At 43.1% G+C, this 22,510-nt stretch overlaps 1 protein-coding gene across 3 annotated transcripts in view; it reads left to right on the top strand.

Moving 5' to 3' along the window:
• Window positions 1-22,510, top strand: part of LOC141128805 (cyclic AMP receptor-like protein A) — a 1,026,785-nt gene that overhangs the window by 191,984 nt on the left and 812,291 nt on the right. Inside the window, exon 1 of one of the 3 annotated variants that reach the window (XM_073616336.1) lies at window positions 4,703-4,827. The exons of the other annotated variants lie outside the window; for them this stretch is intronic. The gene's annotated coding sequence lies outside the window, so the exon portion shown is untranslated. Of the gene's footprint in view, window positions 1-4,702; window positions 4,828-22,510 lie in introns of those variants that run through there. 3 annotated transcript variants of the gene reach the window in all.

Here is a 22,510-nt window from a genome sequence, read left to right as displayed (position 1 = left end):
GCTGCAGATGGCCATTGATGAGGCTGCATTGATGGCAATGGTGAGGCTGCAGATGGGCACTGACCCTTATTTTGCTTCCAAGTTCCTTATTTAAAATGTAAGTTTTTTCCTGAAACTTCCCTCTTAAAATGAATGTGCGTGTTATACGCCTGTGCGTGTTATACGACAATAAATACAGTATATTTTTTTACTTTTTCACTTTTTCTTTATGGTACTGCATCTTTAACCTCGAGATGTAGATACCCCACTTTTTAGGCATAGATGGTGTATGATGTTTTGATGTGTGCATTTATACCTGTTACATTATTGTCATTTTCACTGTCATATATGATTATTCACCAGATTTGTTACCAATACCCCATCGGGAGCTTATTAGGGGAGGCTGCAACCCTCTATCATCCTGAGCACGGAGTCTACCATTTTATTATTGCCAGCCAGTAATGATCCCTCTCCTTAATACCACAAATCCAAGGGTCCTTTCACAGGCTTTGCAGGATTAGGGAGGCCATGCAGTGAAGGTTCACTAAGGATGACATGATCCACAGCCACCTCCTCCCAGCCACGTACAAGTCCATGGGTGTCTGGGGACTGATAAGATCCCTTGAAGACTGCTGCTGATGCTGAGTGCTAGGCTCCACCTCCATGCTGACACAATCCTCCTCCTCCTCCTTCCTGTGTGATTGGCAGGCCCGCAGAAATACTGTCTGGATAAAAGGGGCCTTGAGAGGTAAGGAAGTCCTCCTCTTCCTTCCTCTGTTCTGCCTCAGGTGCCCTGTCCATTATTCCATGAAGCGTGTGCTCCAACAGGAAGACAAGAGGGACAGTATCACTGATGCATGCACTGTCACTGCTCACCATCTTCGAGGCCTCCTCAAATGGTGACAGGACAGTGCATGCATCCTTGATCAGTCGAAAAAAAGCCAAGCTCCCCTGACCCTGTCCTGGTTCCATACTCACACAGGTACTCATTAATGGCCCTCTGCTGCGTGCGCAGCTCTTGCAGCATTACCAACCTTGAGTTCCACCTGGTGGGCATGTCACAAATGAGGCAGTTCTTGAGCAGGTTGCATTCCTTTTGAAGGTCCGCTAGCCGAGCACTGGCTGTCACGTACCTTGTGGATGAGCCCGACTTGCAGGGGATGGCCTCTCTTGCGGCTCCGACTCAAGGGCCCTGGTAGGTTATACAGGAAGCACAAGAGTGGCACCAGTGCCTGGCAGGATCAGCAGCAGGAAGTGGATCTGAAACTCAGGAAGCGCTGTGCAGTAGAACTTCAGACTGAGCTGGAAGGTAGACTGGAACCTGGAAGGAGCTGGATCAGCAGACTGGTGCAGCAGACTGAAACCAAACAACAGACTGGAACTGGATAGCAGACTGGAACCAGATAGCAGACTGGAACACTGGTGCAGCAGACTGGAACCACACAGCAGACTGGAACCGGATAGCAGACTGGAACACTGGTGCAGCAGACTGGAACTGAAGTCAGTATACTAGGCTGGAGAGTTAGACAAGCCGGATCAATAGCCAAGCGGACCGTGGATAAGCCAGAGGGGTCAGGCAGAAGAGTGGTCAGACAAGCTGGGGTCGGATGCAGGCAGAAGACAGGGATGGTCGGAGACAAGCCGGGATCAGATGCAGGCAGATAACAAGCATAATCAGGAACAAGCCGGGTCTTTAGTACAGAAACAGGTTCTCAAGGATCAACACACGTAACGCTGTAGAACAGACAGCAAGATCCCTGTGTAAAAGCTAGGTTTAAATAGCCCACCTAGCACGCGCTCGCATGCGCGTAGGCAGGCACGATCGCACAACTGCACGCACAGGACGCCTGTTACTGGCAGGATCTTCCTGACACTGGCATTATATGACCGGCAGAAATGCCTGCAGACTTTCCTGGCCTGCCTCAAGAGATCCTGTAAGCCCAGGTACCTGCACAAGAACCGCTGCACCACCAAATTAAGGATGTGAGCCAAACAGGGAACATGTTTCAAGTGTCCCTGTGGGAGGGCAGAGAGGAGGTTGGTGCCATTGTCACAAACCACCATTCCTGGCTGAAACTGGAGTGGCGTCAACCACCTCTGAGTCTGCCCCTGCAGAGCTGACAGAATCTCTGCCCCAGTGTGGCTCCTGTCCCCTAAGCAGACCAACTCAAGCACTGCATGGCATCTTTTTGCCTGAGTGCTTGCGTAGCCCCTTGAATGCCTACGGAGCACCGCTGGTTCCGAGGACAAATCTGCAGAGGAAGAGGCCATAGAGGAAGAAGAACAGGAGGGGGTGGAGGAGAGAGGTGTGGCAGAATCACCACTACTAGCATTTTGGAGGTGTGGTGGTGGAACAAGCTCCAACAATACTGCACCCTGTCCTGCATCCTTCCCAGCTGCCAGCAGAATTGCCCAGTGCACCGTGAAAGAAAGGTAACGTCCCTGTCCATGCCTGCTGGACCATGAGTCAGCGGTAATATGCACCTTACCGCTGACCGCCCTGTCCAACAAGGGCAAGACACTGCCTTCCACATGCCGGTAGAGAGCCGGAATGGCCTTCTGTGAAAAGAAATGGCTTTTGGGAACCTGCCACTGAGGTACCGCAAATTCTACAAATTCATGAAAGGGGGCAGAGTCTACCAGCTGAAAAGGCAGCAGTTGTAGTGCTAGCAATTTAGCCAAGCTAGCATTCAGCCGCTGAGCATGTGGATGGCTGGGACCGAATTTCTTTCGGCGGTTTAGCAACTGGGGTAGGGAAATTTGCCTGCTACAATCGGATGTTGGTGTAGCGATAGCAGATTGCCCGCAAGTACTTGGCACACCTAATTCCACACCTTCATTCCTCTCAGTGCAGTTTTCTGAGAGGACTGAAGGTATAGTGGGGTTGGAGATCCCAGCTGATGAGGAGCAAGGAGAGGTCCGCCTTGTTTTTTGGTATGGGTCTTTTAAGTACTGTTTCCAACGGACTGCATGGGAGGTCGACATATGTCTGGTCAAGCATGTGGTGCCCAAGCGGCTGCTGTTTTGGCCACGCTTGATACGCTTCAGACATATGTTGCAAACAGCAACGGTGCGATCTGCTGCACATGTATCAAAAAAGGCCCACACCAAAGAACTTTTCAAAATACGTGGTGAGTCAGCAGTGCCCTGCACATGCGGAGCTCTGCGGTGTGATGCAGTCAGGTGGCTGCCCTTAAGCTGGCCCCTGAACGGCATGCTGCCTCGGAGATGTGCCTCCTCCTCCTCCTCACTTCTATCAGGCACCCACATAGAGTCAGTGACCTCATCATCCCCTCCCTCCTCGTCACTGGAGCAAACCTGGCAGTATGCTGTAGCTGGGGGAACATGACTGCCAGTTTCTCATCCTTCCTGGGTACCCCCTCTCTCTGGGCTCACGTTACTGCCTTCCTCAACCTGGGTACCATCAGCGGAGCCTTCAAAACGCTGCACATCCTCCTGCAGCATGTACCCGACATTGTGGTCGAACAGTTCCGGAGACCCCTCCGTGCATGATGGTGGGGCTAGGGAAGGAGTGACTGATGACATTGAGCCGATGGAATAGGCCGCTTTGGCAGCTGCTTTGGCAGGCAAACTACTCTGAGCCTGGGTGACAGAGGATGAGGAGGATGAGGACAGCTTAGTTATCCACTCTGCCAACTCTTCTGCATGTTGTGGATCAACATGGCCAGCTGCCGAAAAAAAGGACAAGTGTGCCCCGCGGCCACGTGCTGAGGATGCACCATGGCCACGACCAGCACTGTTGGCTGTAGACACAGAGCCTGCTTGCCCTCTTTTAGTGGCCTGTGAGCGTCTGCCTCTCCTTGGTGGCCTTCCAGACATGCTGTAAAATTTTATTAGCAAAACACCACCTGAAGTTCACTAGAAAAAGTACACCAGGAATGGCCTGCAGTCAGATATAAACTTGGCTAGACTAGAATGCAGTGGAGATATATATATATATATAAACCATAAACAATACCGCGCTAACATAAAGGTTGTTCTACTAATGATTAGCAGAGTGAAATAAATATTAAGCTGCAATCTTATCGTGAGGCGTGCACACAAACATAAGAAGAAAAAATCAAAAAAAGACTGCGCTAAGACAAAAGGCAACAATCATGTGATATGACTAATCAGAACATATGAATATGTTTAAAATTGAGTTTTTCAAAATTAATATTTATGAATAAAAAACACCAGGGCTTTCTTAAAAAAGTGACTGAAAATATATAATAACCAAATAAAGATATAAAAAGTCCCAAATGAAGGTAAGAAAAAGTGACTGGCGTCACAAAAACACACAGTCCCTGGAGCCAAGGCAAATGCAAACAATGATCTTGGACATGTAACGCAATCCTTGGAGCCAAGGTAGATGTATTCAGTGTACATAGACGTAAAACACCCAGTGAAAAATCCTCCACCTAATAAGATGTCCGCTTACCAGAGGTAAGCTGTGAATCAGCTTAGTATTAACCTCTCCACGGGGAAGATCAGCTCCTCAGGTCTCCAACCAAGGAAGGGGGTGGGCAGGATCTTACGATGTGTTTAGCTCAATCCACACAGTAGGAGGACCCTGCCTCTAATCCCTGTGATATGATCACATGAGTTCCATTGCTTTCTCAAGTGTTGACAATCTGAGGAAAGGGTTTCCTCAGATTGTCAACACTTGAGAAAGCAATGGAACTCATGTGATCATATCACAGGGATTAGAGGCAGGGTCCTCCTACTGTGTGGATTGAGCTAAACACATCGTAAGATCCTGCCCACCCCCTTCCTTGGTTGGAGACCTGAGGAGCTGATCTTCCCCGTGGAGAGGTTAATACTAAGCTGATTCACAGCTTACCTCTGGTAAGCGGACATCTTATTAGGTGGAGGATTTTTCACTGGGTGTTTTACGTCTATGTACACTGAATACATCTACCTTGGCTCCAAGGATTGCGTTACATGTCCAAGATCATTGTTTGCATTTGCCTTGGCTCCAGGGACTGTGTGTTTTTGTGACGCCAGTCACTTTTTCTTACCTTCATTTGGGACTTTTTATATCTTTATTTGGTTATTATATATTTTCAGTCACTTTTTTAAGAAAGCCCTGGTGTTTTTTATTCATAAATATTAATTTTGAAAAACTCAATTTTAAACATATTCATATGTTCTGATTAGTCATATCACATGATTGTTGCCTTTTGTCTTAGCGCAGTCTTTTTTTGATTTTTTCTTCATATATATATATATATATATATATATATATGTAGAAGACTGTATATATATTTAATGCACTGCAGATCACTGAATCACCTGCCTTCCTGCCTGAAAGTATATTTGAAAACATACACCAGGAATGGCATGCAGTCAGATATAGGCTTGGCTAGACTAGAATGCAGTGGATATATATGTAGAAGACTGTATATATATTTAATGCACTGCAGATCACTGAATCACCTGCCTTCCTGCCTGAAAGTATATTTGAAAACATACACCAGGAATGGCATGCAGTCAGATATAGGCTTGGCTAGACTAGAATGCAGTGGATATATATATATATATATATATATATATATATATATATATATATATATATATATATATATATATATATATATATATATATATATATATATATGTAGAAGACTGTATATATATTTAATGCACTGCAGATCACTGAATCACCTGCCTTCCTGCCTGAAAGTATATTTGAAAACATACACCAGGAATGGCATGCAGTCAGATATAGGCTTGGCTAGACTAGAATGCAGTGGATATATATGTAGAAGACTGTATATATATTTAATGCACTGCAGATCACTGAATCACCTGCCTTCCTGCCTGAAAGTATATTTGAAAACATACACCAGGAATGGCATGCAGTCAGATATAGGCTTGGCTAGACTAGAATGCAGTGGATATATATGTAGGCGACTGTATATATATTTTATGCACTGCAGATCACTGAATCACCTGTCTGCCTGAAAGTATATTTGAAAACATACACCAGGAATGGCCTGCGGGTAGATATAGGCTTGGCTAGACTGGAATACAGTGGATATATATATGTAGGAGACTATATATATATTTAATGCACTGCAGATCACTGAATCGCCTGCCTGCCTGAAAGTGTATTTGAAAACATACACCAGGAATGGCCTGCAGTCAGATATAGGCTTGGCTAGACTAGAATGCAGTGGATATATATGTAGGAGATTGTATATATATTTTGTGCACTGCAGCTCACTGAATCACCTGCCTGAAAATATATTTGAAAATGTACACCAGGAATGACCTGCAGTCAGATATAGGCTTGGTTACACTAGAATGCAGTGGATATATACAGTGGGGACGGAAAGTATTCAGACCCCCTTACATTTTTCATTCTTTGTTATATTGCAGCCATTTGCTAAAATCATTTTAAGTTCATTTTTTTCCTCATTAATGTACACACAGCACCCCATATTGACAGAAAAACACAGAATTGTTGACATTTTTGCAGATTTATTAAAAAAGAAAAACTAAAATATCACATGATCCTAAGTATTCGGAGCCTTTGTTTAGTATTTAGTAGAAGCACCCTTTTGATCTAATACAGCCATGAGTCTTTTTGGGAAAGATGCAACAAGTTTTTCACACCTGGATTTGGGGATCCTCTGCCGTTCCTCCTTGCAGATCCTCTCCAGTACGGTCAGGTTGTATGGTAAACGGTGGACAGCCATTTTTAGGTCTCTCCAGAGATGCTCAATTGGGTTTAAGTCTGGGCTCTGGCTGGGCCATTCAAGAACAGTCACGGAGTTGTTGTGAAGCCACTCCTTCATTATTTTAGCTGTGTGCTTAGGGTCATTGTCTTGTTGGAAGGTAAACCTTCGGCCCAGTCTGAGGTCCTGAGCACTCTGGAGAAGGTTTTCGTCCAGGATATCCCTGTACTTGACCGCATTCATCTTTCCCTCGATTGCAACCAGTCGTCCTGTCCCTGCAGCTGAAAAACACCCCCACAGTATGATGCTGCCACCACCATGCTTCACTGTTGGGACTGTATTGGACAGGTGATGAGCAGTGCCTGGTTTTCTCCACACATACCGCTTAGAATTAAGGCCAAAAAGTTCTATCTTGGTCTTATCAGACCAGAGAATCTTATTTCTCACCAACTTGGAGTCCTTCAGGTGTTTTTTTTTTTTTTAGCAAACTCCATACAGGCTTTCATGTGTCTTGCACTGAGAAGAGGCTTCCGTCGGGCCACTCTGCCATAAAGCCCCGACTGGTGGAGGGCTGCAGTGATGGTTGACTTTCTACAACTTTCTCCCATCTCCCGACTGCATCTCTGGAGCTCAGCCACAGTGATCTTTGGGTTCTTCTTTACTTCTCTCACCAAGGCTCTTCTCCCCCTAAAGCTCAGTTTGGCCGGACAGCCAGCTCTAGGAATGGTTCTGGTCGTCCCAAACGTCTTCCATTTAAGGATTATGAAAGCCACTGTGCTCTTAGGAACCTTAAGTGCAGCAGAAATTTTTTTATGTAACCTTGGCCAGATCTGTGCCTTGCTATACAATTCTGTCTCTGAGCTCTTCAAGCAGTTCTTTTGACCTCATGATTCTCATTTTCTCTGACATGCACTGTGAGCTGTAAGGTCTTATAGACAGGTGTGTGGCTTTCCTAATCAAGTCCAATCAGTATAATCAAACACAGCTGGACTCAAATGAAGGTGTAGAACCATCTCAAGGATGATCAGAAGAAACGGACAGCACCTGAGTTAAATATATGAGTGTCACAGCAAAGGGTCTGAATACTTAGGACCATGTGATATTTCAGTTTTTCTTTTTTAATAAATCTGCAAAAATTTCAAACAATTCTGTGTTTTTCTGTCAATATGGGGTGCTGTGTGTACATTAATGAGGAAAAAAAATTAACTTAAATGATTTTAGCAAATGGCTGCAATATAACAAAGAGTGAAAAATTTAAGGCGGTCTGAATACTTTCTGTCCCCACTGTATATATGTAGGAGACTCTATATATATTTTATGCACTGCAGCTCATTGAATCACCTGCCTGCCTGAAAGTATATTTGAAAATGTACACCAGGAATGGCCTGCAGTGAGATATAGCTAAACTGTATGCAGTGGATATATATATCTATATATCTATATATAGATATATATATAGAGAGAGAGATAGCTAACTGAATCGCCTGCCTGAAGTATATTAGAAACAGTACACCAGGAACGGACTGCGGTCAGATCTAGCTAAACTGGATACAGTGGATATGTGTGTGTATGAATATGTATGTGTGTATATATATATATATATGTGTGTGTGTGTGTGTGTGTGTGTGTGTGTATATAAATATATATATACAAGACTGACTGTGTGTGTGTGTGTGTGTGTGTGTGTATGTGTATGTGTGTGTATATATATATATATATATATATATATATATATATATATATATATATATATATATATATATATATATATATATATATATATATATATATATATATATATATATAAATATATATATATATATATATATATATATAAATAAAATACACTGCAGCTAACTGAATCACCTGTCTGCCTGTAGTATATTAGAAACTGTACACCGGGAACAGACTCCAGTCAGATCTAGCTAAACTGGATACAGTGGATCTTTATATATACAAGACTGACTGTATATATACACTGCAGCTAACTGAATCACCTGCCTGCCTGAAGTATATTAGAAACAGTTCACCAGGAACGGCCTGCGGTCAGATCTAGCCAAATTGGATACAGTGTATATGTATATGTGTGTATATATATGTGTGTATATATATCCTAAATACACTGCAGCTAACTGAATCGCCTGCCTGCTCAATCTCTCTCTCAGTCAACGCCAGCAACACACTACATAGGGCCGACGTGCAGACGGCCTTATATAGTGTGGGGTGTGGACTTAACCCCCTGATCCATAATTGGCCAAAGGCACCGTGCCTTTGCTGACGGCGCTGTGATTGGCCAAAGCATGCGGGTCCTAGTGCATGCTTGGCCAATCGGACAGCAGTGCACTGCGATGTCGCACTGCATTATGGGTGTGACGCGCCGCTCGAATTTGGCGCAAATGCCCAATAATGTACGTATTTCGACGAACAATCGAACAGCCAATTTGCTATTTTGCTATTTTGCCATTTTGTTGCGATTTTTTTCAAAGTGTACATTAGAGCTGCACGATTCTGGCTAAAATGAGAATCATATTTTTTTTGCTTAGAAGATAGATCACGATTCTCTCACGATTCTCGCGGTGTAACATCATCTTTCACATTAAAACAAAAAAAATTGGGCTAACTTTACTGTTTCGTTTTTTTTTTATTCATTGAAGTGTATTTTTTCCCCAAAAAATTGTATTTGAAAGACCGCTGGGCAAATACAGTGTGACATAAAATATTGCAGCAGTTGCCATTTTATTCCCTAGGGTCTCTGCTAAAATATATATATAGCCATATATGTTTGGGGGTTCCAAGTAATTTTCTAGCAAAAAATATTGATTTTAACTTAAGAAAGAAGTGTTAGAAAAAGATTTAGACTTTAAAGCGGGGGTCCACCTATCTATCGTTTTTTTTTTTTTTTTTTTTTTTTTTTTTTTTAGTTCATTCACAAACATACTCACATATTGTGTGTAATATGTCCGCCTGTGTCAGATTTCGTCGGAACGAATAACTTATATTATTCACTGCAGGCGGTTTCCATCTTCATTGTGGGCATTTGAAGCCCACAAGCATTGCATGTGGTGAATGCTTTGCTCCCAGCATTCACTGCTCGTTTCTGCACATGCTCAGTGGCATCCTGGGAAGCCTGAGACTAGCTCCCAGGAGTCTGGGAGAGGCTAGAAACACGCCTACTCCCACGGGAGGAGAACCAGGAAGTGCAAAGAAGAATAGAAAAATGAAAGGTAATTACGGCGATTTAAATTTTTTTAAACGGCATGTCAGCATCTAGGCAAGGAAGAGAATACATACAGATATTGTTCAAAATTTGGGTGGAACCCCGCTTTAAGTGGTTAAACTTCCTGCATTTACAGGTTGTTGAAAACTTGGAAGACTGTCAGATTATTTATTTACACAGAAGTTCTATCACTTTGATCTAAGAAGGAAGCTTAGTTACAATGTTTCAAGCTATAAACTTGGCAGACTGCCTGGATGCTTTCTTTTGACAGCTGAGTGAGTAGATAATCTCTGCATTTGTTTATATGAAAGAATCGGCAAACTCAGCAGGAGAGATCGTCAGAGGGGGTGAATCGAGATCACGATTTTTTAACGATTAATTGTGCAGCTCTAGTTTACATTTTGTTTCACATTTTCACTTATATTTGTGTATTCACTTATATTATTTACCAAGGACACTAAGGATGAGGGCTTCAGATTTTGTTTGCACTTTACAATTTAGCACACCTTTTATTGACACTACTAAGGGCACTAGGCGCTACAACATACTCTCATTCTGCTCTGGTTCACATTGCAGCGATTTAGCATGCGATTTGACATGTCAAATCGCATGCCAAATCGGTGGCTATTGCAGGCAATGGCACCATCTGAATCTGTGTGACGCTGCACTAATTCCCAAAAGTAGTTTCTGTACTACTTTTGGCGTCATCGCGGTGCGATATTAATGCAGAAACCCGCACAGATGTCTCTGAAATTGCACCTGAAGTCGGGACTGACATGCAGGAATGAAATTGTGCAAGTTCAGCTGAACTCGCACAATTTCATTCCTGCTGTCAGTGTGAACCTAGGCTAAATGTTAGAAGTAGACTCCGCAAGTCTCAAATCATAAGCACAGCTCTCACTTATGCAGAAGTGCCGAACCTGTCAACTGCTCTGAGTAGTCTGTGTACACAATAAGGTCTTTCTTTCTAGCAGCAGTGCCCCACACACACTGCACTTCACCAGGGAGATGTCTCGGTCACTGGGGAGCTGCTGGAGTGTGGTGCGTGTGGGGTGCTGCCTCGGGAAAGAGAAATCTACACTTCTAAATGTTATAACCCAGTATCAAAAGTGGCTGAGATTAAAATATTTTTAATATAGGGTTCGATTTGTAAGCATGTATTCTTTTCAGGACCAGAATTAAACTGGGATAATTGGAATCTACTCAATTTGGACCACCTGCTAAGGCATTTACTTACCTGCACCAGTGTCTTGCAAACTGTTTCTACCTTATGATACCTTAGTATCTACATTTTAACACAAACCAAAGAATATACAAAACTGAATCTTCTCCCCCAGATTAACAAATTGAGAGAAGGGCAAAATTTAGTACCACATCTTGCAATGGTTGTGTGTGTGAATTTATAAAAAAAATTTGGATACCACAGTTTCCTTATATTCTGCATATTGCCCCCATTTGGCCACTCAAACAATGGTTTAAAATTACAGACAACTTATTTCAGGAACTTGTCTTGAAGAGGGACCAAGCCAGAAATTCAACTAAAATTGCAATGACCTAGTTACAAAGGATGGTTGGTGCTTCCCAGTCCATGACTGTACTATATGGCTTCTTAAATGCCGCATCTAGTTGGGTTAGCTAAAACAGATAACAAGGACAGCTTCTTCCTTAGAAACAGATCGCTTGCCTAACTCAACAGTCTCCCCCCACATTACTCCTTGTACAAAAAATCTGGAGCACAACAAAAAACCTGCTACTTTGTACTTCTTACAACATTCACACCTGCCTGTGGGAAAATGCAACCCTCTCTGAAATTCATTAAATAGGAACATTTGTGTCTTTGACATGAATGGGGATAACTCATGTGCACTATTTTTCACAATAATTTTCAAAAATCATTTCAAAAACCTATTTTTATCATTACTTATAACTAGAGATGCCATTCAAGCACAAGAGAATCTCTGCTCTCAAACTCTCCAAAAGGCCCTACTACTCATTAACTAACTTGACTCTAATGCTGTGTACACATGGTTGGAATTTCCAACAACAAATGTTCGATGTGAGCTTGTTGTTGGAAATTCCGACCCTGTGTAGGCTCCATCGGACATTTGTTGTCGGAATTTCCGACAACAAAAATTTGAGAGCTGGTTCTCAAATTTTCTGACAACAAAATCCATTGTCGTAAATTCCGATCGTGTGTACACAGTTCCGACGCACAAAATTCAATGCATGCTCGGAATTAAGCAGAAGAGCCGCACTGGCTATTGAACTTCATTTTTCTCGGCTTGTCATACGTGTTGTACGTCACTGCGTTCTTGACGTTTGGAATTTCCGACAACATTTGTGCACCCGTGTGTATGCAAGACAAGTTTGAGCCAACATCCGTCAGAAATAAATCCAGAATGTTGTTGTCGGAATGTCCGAGCGTGTGTATGCGGCAAAAGACTAAAAAAGTGTAATTTCCCACGTTTTTACCACTCTACGTCATTTGCAAGTGCTTACTGACCTAAATGACCAATATAGGCCAAATAACTGAGGAACAATGGGTTACCATTTAACAAAACATTGCCCATGTTTCCCTCTCAAACACCAATAAAGCATGTATTCTGTATAATTGTAATTATATGTAAATCACCACTTATGGTGCACCCTGTTTTCATGGGGAGACTTCAAAATGATGCATTTTCAGTCCTATTCTACATATCATTAGCCAGAGACTGGTGAAAATAAATGAATATTATGTGTTTATAATTTATGCTTGATTTGTCAAACGATAGTCTGATTATTTTTTCTGCAGCCTCAGTATGGCTGTGTTAATAGTATGCTGCATAAGAGGCACTGTAAGAAATGAATCTTTGTTTAATAAATCATATTGAAATATTCTAAAATGTTATACATACTGTACACTGTGTATTTCTGTGTCCTACAAATTGTATTATAAATCTTTGAAGAAAAGTACTTGCTTTGGAAGCAGGAAGAAAGGGGATGATGGCCATGTAACCAAGTGATTTTGTTTGCTGAACTGAGATGTGATAATTGCGGTATCTAGAGATCTCCATCTCCCATATCTCTTCTGAAGCTCTCTACAAATAGTTCAACTGTAGCTTCAAGTTATCCTTACATAGGCTAGTTTAAATAAACAAAATTTTAGGTGAGAGTTTCACATAATACCTCCTGTTATTTTGTGGAGCCAAGGCTTTAAGTCAACATGTCAGTTACTCAAATTGGCTAACAATACTAATGCAAACCAAAAGCTTTGCGGTGCCTTTTAATATTTCTATATGCAATATGTACTGTATGTGTCTATGGCAGGGATGTGCGGTGAGGTCAGTGGCTGGCTAGTATCAGAGCCAGATACACACAGGTTACATACGCTGTAAACATTAGAGCGAGAGTAATAATTCTAGCACTAGACCTCCTTTTTAACTCTAAACACATAATCTGTAAAAAAAAATTAAGGCGTCATCTATGAAGATTTTTAAGTAGTAAAGTTTGGCACCATTCCACGAGTGTGCGCAATTTTAAAGCATGACATGTTAGGTATCTATTTACTTGGCGTAACATTCTCTTTTACATTATACAAAACAAATCGGGTTATCTTTAGTGTTTTTTTTTTTTTTTAATATTCATGAATGTTTTTTAAAAAAAAAAACGCGTTTGAAAAATCACTGCGCAAAAATACTGTGTAACATACAAAGTTGCAATGACAACCATTTAATTCCCTAGGGTGTCTGCTAAAACAATATATATTATTATTTGGGGGTTCTGAGTAATTTTCTAGCAAAAAAAAGATGATTAATACATGTAGGAGAGAATTGTCAAAATTGGCCTGGGTGGCAAGGGGTTAATTACCATAAGTTTTATACAAATAATTATTATATATTGTTTTTAAGGTAATTTACTATATTTTCAAAAACTGTACTCAAGCAGGTGGCTTAATGGACAAATTACTGAAATTTGAAGTTATAGCTTCAAACCAGTAATTTCACAGTAAATAGATAAATAATAAATTATTATCTTATAACATATAGCATAATATATGATTTAGCTTAATTATAACAGTACCTTTTCAACAGCAGCAGATTCTAATTCTCCCTCTTAACTGTGTGAGAAAAACATGGATTGTGGGTAAATCTTATACCCATAAACCCATGTATTTCCTTGTAGTTTTTTTTTTTTTGTTAATTTTTTTTATTACACATTTTAAAACATATACATAGAGTGAGGACACGCCAACGTAGCATATCCCCAAGAAGCAAATGATCTCACAGGGCCCTGAAAAACCTCCCCCAAATTACCTCCGCCTTCCCCCCCACCCCCTTGTCACAGCTCATTTTAAAACCAGATAGTAAAAACTGTTCATATTGCTATTTTCTTGGCATATTATGTTATAAAGTCAACAATTAAGTTAGGTCAGTGTACTATATTCACCTTCATGACAGCCATCAATCATCCCCCACAGTATTATTTATTATGTTATGCTCTCCGGTCTTACTTCATGCTGTCTTATCTGAACAAACAAGTTCTCATGTCTATCTTCCACTAACCCACCGTAGTATCTGACTCATACCACACCTTCCATATTTTGTCAAATTTCTTAATACATCCCCTTGCTTCATAGGTGTATTTATAATGTGGCAACATTGAATTGACCAAACTCTTCCAAAAATTTATATCTGGGGCCTTGGCATTTTTCCTGAGCAGTATGGCTTTCTTCCCGTAAAATAACAAAATAGTAAGTAATGTTCGCAGGGCTCTTGTTGGGACCACCTCCTCAACCAATCCCAGAAGGCACACCCTCACTGTCATTGGTATAGGTACTGTTAAGAGATCTGATAAACATGCCGTGATCTCTTTCCAGAAATCCTGAATGTGTGAGCATAACCAAAAAATGTGTTCTGCATTTGCTGGAGACGCAGAGCACCTCCAACATTCTGCCGAAGCACTGCCGTAGATCTTCGCTATCCTAACCGGAGTGTAATAGCTCCTATGTAAAAATTTTAATTGAATCAGTCTCTCTCTAGCGGACACCAGGTGTCTAAAGGGTTGATTCCAAAGGTCATCCCAATCTTCACCCTGGATGTCCGGAACCTCTGCCTCCCATTTGGTTCTGCAGTTTGCGATCGCTTTCGGTGTTATCTTAAAGAATTCCTTGTAAGTCACCGAAAGGACTTTGGTCAAGTCCTCCATCGACAGCAGGGATTCAAGATTCGATGGCAGAGATTCCACCCTCAACTCTTTAAATTGTTCCTGGTATGCGTGTCTAATCTGGAAGAATCGAAAGAGATAGGAGTTTGGCAGTTCATGTCTAGACTGCATTTGGGAGAAAGTCAGAAGATCCCCATAGGAAGTGATAGCTTTGAGCGTTTTAACACCCTTCACCGCCCAAATCCCCGTATCCAGAATGTTATAGAAGTGAGGTAGGATACGATTCATCCAAATTGGTGTTGATGGGGAAAGCCCCCCATAACTGGGAGATGCTAACTTCACTGCTACTTTCCAAGCCCTAATAGTAGCTTTCATAGTTATTGTCAGAGGCAGATTAGATTTGATACCATGAAATAGCGCCAAGCGCAGGCTTTCATAAGAACCTAGATGAGCTGCTTCTAGTACTGTGGCGGAATCGCCATCATCTGACAGCAGCCATCTTCGGGCAAATACCATTTGGCCAGCCAAATAATACTTGTGCCAATCCAGCAGTGCCAGTCCCCCTTGATCACTTGATTCTTGTAGCACTTTGGTCCCTATCCTTGGGTTTTGGGAGCCCAGAGGAAGGAGCTAATAATCCCTTCAATCTGCTTGAAATATGTTTTGGATATCCAAACCGGTGCATGGCGTATGAAGTACAATAGTACCGGGAGGATTTTCATCTTGAGTAGACTGATTCTAACTATCAAGGAAAGAGGTAGTTTGCTCCAAGCCTGCAATTTTTGTTTGAGAAGGGTCAACAAAGGGAGTAGATTTAGAGGGATGTATTCCTGAACCTTTGCCGTAATTTTTACCCCAGATATTTAAGAGATGTGACCCATTGCAAAGGCAGTTTTGGGTCCGCTTTCTCTCTGGCTTTAGCATCAAGTGGCATGATGGACGACTTACTCCAGTTTACCTTTAACCCAGAGAATCTGCCAAACTCATCTAAAATCTTAAGCACTGCCTTTAATGAGGTGCCAGGGTCATTTAGAAACAGGAGCATGTCGTTTGCATACAAAGCTAATGTTTCATAAATTGTGCCTATTTTTATTGCCTGCACTTCTCCAGAGGATCTCAGTGCGATGGCCAGGGGCTCCATAACCAGGGCAAACAGGAATGGGGACAAGGGGCATCCCTGTCGTGTGCCCCTGCCCATCTCAAAGAAATCTGAAATTTTCGAACCCAATCTGATAGCCACTTTGGGGTTTCTATATAACCTGGAAATCCAACTTCTAAATTGCGGTCCAAATCCCATGGCCTCCAGAACTTTGAACATGAACAACCAGTCCAGAGTCGAAGGCTTTTTCTATATGTATTGATACTATAATTCTAGTGTCTGTTTCGGTCGGTGAGAGTTGTAAGTGAGTAAAAAGTCTTCTTAAATTAGTATCAGTCGATTTCCCCGGCATGAATCCGGTCTGGTCAATGTTGACTACAGTTTGGATAACTATTGCTAGTCTAGTCGCTAAAATTTTTGTTAAGATTTTAAGGTCCGCGTTCAGCAAAGCTATTGGGCGGTAAGAGGCACACTCTGTCGGGTCTTTCCCTGGTTTTGGCAAAAGGATTATGTAGGCCTGAAGCATGGAGTCCGGTAAGGAAGAATTTGTTATACAGGGTTCTAATAACCAATTAAATCTTGCAGCTAGTTGGTCCACATAAGCCTTATAGAAGTCTGCTGCAAAGCCATCAGGGCCCGGGGCTTTATTGGGGGGAAAGGCAAAAATTGCCTTTTGTACCTCATTAATTGTGATTTTAGCATCTAGTGCCTTACGGTCTTCTTCAGTTAATTTTGGAATTGGTAATTTTGATAGTAATGAGTCTACCTCCTCAGTGCTGTATTGGGGAATGGGTGAATATAGGGTAGAGAAAAATTCAATAAACTCCCTCATAATTTGTGATGGATCAGTTACCAATGTTCCCCCTTTATCCCTTATTGCCGGTATGTGTGTCACTGGGTGATAGTCTGCCACCAACATAGCCAGGGGTTTTCCATTCTTGTCCCCTTCTGCAAATATCGTGTGCGTGTTTCTTTTTAGTTCTGCCTGTGTCATCCCCTTGATATGCAACGATAGAGCTCTCCTTGCCCCCAAAGAGCCTCGTACGAGGCTTTCGTTGGGGCCTCCGCCTGCACCTCCGCGCACCTCCTCTCATTCTGTTTCAAATTGTCCATCACCTCATTATTGTTTACTCTTGCTGTCTTAATGGCTGATATGCATTCCCCCTTACCACTGCCTTAAAGGCATCCCATACCACTGGAGGCTCTGAGGTGTCAACAGTGGTCCAATATGACTTTATTGTTTCCTCCAACTGAGTCACAACTTGTTCGTGCTGTAGCCAGTTGGGAAAAAGTCGCCATCCGCCCCTGCTCATACCATTCGAAAAAGACAGGACTAGAGACATGGGGTTGTGATCCGAGAGTCCCCCAGCCGTATATTCAACATCTATTACATATTGCAAAGTTCGAGTGTTACCGAATGCCAGATCAATTCTGGCTGATGACCCATGCGACAGTGATATATGAGAGTAACCTTTAACATTAGGATGTTTCCACCTCCATAGCTCGACCAACCCAGCCATGGAAGCCCATCCGTTCAAATCGGCTGAAACTCCCTCTGCCCAAATTGGAAGAGTCCAAGGCCGCATCCAACACGGCATTAAAGTCACCCAAAAAGAGGGTCGGCAAGTGCAAAAATTGGGCCAATTTAGTTAGCATATCGTATAGTAACTGGACCTGGAATGGAGGGGGTATATATACATTTACCAACAAAATTTGACAGTGATATACATCCAAAACTACTGCCACATACCTCCCCCCTGGGTCAGATATGACCCGTTGGATAGTGCACGGGACTGATCTGGTAATGAGTATGGAAACTCCCCTGGCAAAAGTAGAGTATGTAGAGTGCAAAGCTCTCTGGATCCACGGTTTACGCAAGGCCATTACCCTGTTGCCATCTAGATGCGTTTCTTGCAGAAGAATTATGTGCGGTTTTGACTGTTTCAGGTATTGAAACACCGAGGCCCTTTTAAACTTATTGTTCAGGCCTCTAACGTTCCAAGACACCACATTCAATTTATCCGCCATTAGCACCTTTCTTATAATGAATGAACCCGCCGCAAACCAGAGGATCCCAACTATTCCCTACACTGACCACACTATGTTCTAATATTATTTTTAGAAAACGTATTCTTAATATACATTCAGTTAAATGAGCTGTGACAAGTAGACCCCCCCCCCCGCTATTATACCAGAAACAACAACAAAAAAAATTGCAATAAAAATCAAAAACAAAAACCAAAAAAACAAAGTTCCGGCATGCAGCTTCATCCCAAAAAACGAACCAAACCTGATGGAGAGTTCCAACCGCATCAATCAAAGTTTGGCAGATTCCTCTGTGTCTTAGTCCTTCTACCGCGTGCTCCATTAACAAGAAAGTGGAGTTTTTTGCAAGTATGTGAATCAATAAAAATCCAAAAGATATCAAATGGAAATGAGTCAAAGGGGAGAGAGAGAAAACAAAAATTGAAACCTAAATACAAAATGTCTCTCTGGCCCGCAGGATCCCAGCAGCTTAATGGGGTGGGGGGGGGTTAATTTCCCCCAAGGCGAAGTATTCCAGAGATTGTCAGGAGAAGTAGATGAACTTGTAGTCATATGTTAATCCTCCAGAGTAAGTAATCAGCAGACTACCGGGAACAAGGAAAACAAAAAAAACTTGTGGAATAGGGCCCCTTTAGGCCTCAATCTTGGATCGACAAAACTAGCCGACTATCCCCTGTATCAGTTCCAGTGTTGTAAGCCAGTTCTGATCATGTTTGTAATTTCTGAAATTCAGAGTCGGGTATCAGACCAGCTCTGCTCCAGTCCTCCGTGTCATTTTTCAAAGTGAATCATGCATGCTATTACCTGAACCATTGGTTATTGAGCAAGTGCATTTCACCGGCATCAAGTATATACCATCCCTCTGCTGTAAGTCTTGTGTAACTGATAAATATTCAACTGGTGCAACCTTCCTACAGTTTTTGCTGCCTCAAACGCTCACTGTTTGGTCTTCAGACTGTGGACATTTAGGAGAATTCCTTGTCCAGCCATTTACACGCCTCAGCAGGGTTGTCAAAAAATCTCACTGAGCTTTTATATTGGACTCTTAGCCTACTGGGGTATAACATGCTATATTGTACCTCCTTCTCTCAAAGTCTTCCGCGTACATCATTAAAGGAGCGGCGTCGCTGCTGAAAAGTCAGGAAACAACATAAGCCGCGCATTTTCATGTTTCAATTCCTGAATACTTCTGGATTTGGCTAGTATCATATCCCTGTCTCTATAGTTCAGAAATCTAACCAGGAAGGGCCTGGGATAGGCTCCAGGGGTCTTCTCCCTGTGGGGACCCTGTGAGCTCTTTCTACCACATATGTGGGGGGTAAATCCTCCAGGGAAAGCAGCTTTTTAAATAGAGCTTCAGCAAACAGTACAGGTCTTTCCCCCTCCGCACCTTCAGGCAAGCCCACCACCCTTATATTGTTCCTCCTTTGACGGTCTTCAGCATCATCTGCTCTGTGCTGCAGGGACTTCACCAAGTCCCGGAGTTCAGCTAAGTGTATGCCCTGGGTGTGGGAAGTATCTTCCACCCCTGAGACTCTGTCCTCCACTGTAGTGAGCCTGCCCCTGATTTTGTCCAGGTCATGTCTAATCAGCGTGCACTCTGATGAAAGGTGGTCTATTCGCCCCATTAGCTCAGACTTACTCATGTTGATGGCTTCTAGGATCGGTCTGGTGATTGCATCTGTGTCCACAGCCATCAACTGTTCTTCAGCGGTCTCTTGCTCCACGCTCGCCTCCTCCGAGCCCCCTGTCTGCGCCATCATAGCCGTGGAGTGCTTGGAGCGCTGATCTGACTTCCGTGCAGACAAGATGGCGGGGGCGGGGTCTCGCTCTGCCTCCTTGGCAGAGCGTGTCTGGCGTTGGTGATTCTGCTGCTTCTGTGTCTTTTTAGAGGCAGATGAATGCATGATCGTGATCCTCTCACCTTCCCCCAGGTGCTGGTAGATGTTAAAATATATTGGGTACACTCCAATCCAGCGGATTAGATCAGGATGTGTGGAGCTACACAGAGACGCCTGCTGCCCTGATTACATCCGGCCACGCCCCCGTATTTCCTTGTAGTTAAGAGGGCTGGGTTGGAAGGGAGTATTTGTCTTATAGACACATGCCCCTTCTATGACACTGCAGTGAGAGGCGTGCCTCCACTGCAGCATTTTTATTGAACAGCTGGGGCTAATGGTACTTTGCCATTGGTCCAAGACTCAAAGCTGTCTATTAAGCTCAGTGCCACTGACAAGAAGGGAGGAGAGGCACTGTGAGTTCATCCTCTCAGTCTGCTGCAAACAGAGTGTGCCAGCTTGTATTTAAACTGGTCGCTCTGTAGCTTCTGATAGGCTGCGAAAGGAGCCCCTTATCTCCTAAACCATAGGTCGTAGGAGCCCCAGTTTTACCAGTGGTGGGGTAGGACTTGGGCTACCTACCCCCTAAATTTGGGGTCTCTGTGACCTCAGGTTGCCAAGCTACGACCCTCAAAGCTCTGCCTCACCTGCCTAACCTGACTGCACGCCCCTGGTCTATGGCTGTACAACTCTTGCTAAACTGTTAAAGTGGAACTAAAAGCAAAACTTTTTTTTCATTTTGGATAGAGAAAGGGAAGGTTATAACCCCTGTTAGTTTATTTTTTGCCATATGTGTCCCATTGGGGTGAGTTCCCTCAACTTCCTGATCCATACCCAAATCAGGTAGCTATGGTGTGAGAGGTGGCTAAGTGAGAAAAGGTGAGGGAATCCCAGATTGTCGCCAGCGTCACCAGAAATATTGTCCCCGTTAGAATTATTCCCTGCTCCTGTTCTAGTGACTCAAAATGTGCTAACTTCCACTCTCGTTGATAATGGTAAACAGGACAAACGCAGAGGGTGGGACTCCCTAAAGGAGGTACAGACAGCAGTAAGACCTGACAGGTGTTCAAATCCCTAGTTATATGCAACTACCTTCAGATGAATAGACACTGGCACAAAAAAGGAAGGCTGCAAGGACATCCCCCTATATATCCCTATCCAATGCTAGCTAGCATCAGGTTTTGATAGTGTTGTTAGGTGATGGACATCTTAGGGAAGCCTATCTTCTTTTATGGAGGTGTTCTCTCTATATATCTAGATGAGTCTATTTCAGAGATAATTCTTCTTTCAATTGGCTGCACCATAGCCACTTCAGATTTTCATACAGCTCCCAGTTCAGTTGACTCCTTGGAGCCTGGGGATACTGTTCTGAGACTGTTGCTTTGTAAATATTGCTTTGCAAAGGCTCCTGCTGTGGGCACTCCCCTTGGCACATAGTTCAACATGTATAGTTGGCCCCAGGGAGCCCAGTCTCCGAAGACCTCCTTGGGCACATGTTCATCATGGACGGCTGTGCCAGAAAGGGGTTAACCATCCATTACTCCTATCCTGGTTAGTGAGTACAGGATGGAAGCCCTGTAAGTCTTCAGCACAGGGTGCCCCTTCCAGTTTCCTCCATTGGGGTAAAGGAACTCTCTCTCCACCCTTCTGGTGGTGTGGTGAAGAATCCTGGATGACTGTTGGTAACATTTGGAAATTTACACCATTTTGATTCCTGGTGCACACCTAGTGTAGTGCTGTTGCATGCACACCCCCTGAATGGCTCATTAGTGCTCCTGCACCTGTGTGGGCTGATGTGCCTTCTGTGCCTCCTCCACCTTGTTCCTGAAGAGGTTGCTTTTCTTGCATGCCCTGCCTTTTCCTCTTTGGGCTTGGGACTCTGGACAGTCAACATCTCCTGGTTCCTTATCTGAGGGTATTTTAATTGCAATTTACTCCTGGGTTACCTCTTGGGTTACAGTGGCCTACAGGTGCTTTCAACAAGGAATTCCCCCCCCTTCTGCTACAACACTAAACAGGTTGTGAGTACCCAATTGCAAACAATTTCAAAGGCATTGTTCATCACAAGCGCAAAGATAAAAGGGTCAGATAGGTTCACTAGCTCAGGCTCAGCCTTTAATTGCCTTGGTAGTGCATCTGTGCAGGGCCCCAGAATCCCCTCCTTTGACAATTGCCCCATTCTAACTCCCTACCTTCTTCTGGTCATTCAGTCCACCCGAAAGACAAAAACAGAACATTCCATAGCTCAACTCACCAACCAGTCTGCCCACTGACCAAATTAACCTGTCCAACAGTCTGCGTTAAAAACAGGGGTTTAGTTAGCACGCATTTGCAAACGCGTGCATAAGTTGCAAGGCCTTTTCACAGCACCCTGTGTATGCTTGAAGTCCTAATGCTACTGAATTTATAAGCGTCTCCACAATGGAAGCACATGCAATAAATGGATAGATGAGGGGCAGGTGGGCCTGGAGGCAGCCCAATCCCCCTTAAAGGAACAGGAGCA

This window comes from Aquarana catesbeiana, linkage group LG02, assembly GCF_042186555.1.
Source record: "Aquarana catesbeiana isolate 2022-GZ linkage group LG02, ASM4218655v1, whole genome shotgun sequence".
Lineage (NCBI taxonomy): Eukaryota > Metazoa > Chordata > Amphibia > Anura > Ranidae > Aquarana > Aquarana catesbeiana.
This window is presented reverse-complemented; position numbering and strand designations above follow the sequence as displayed.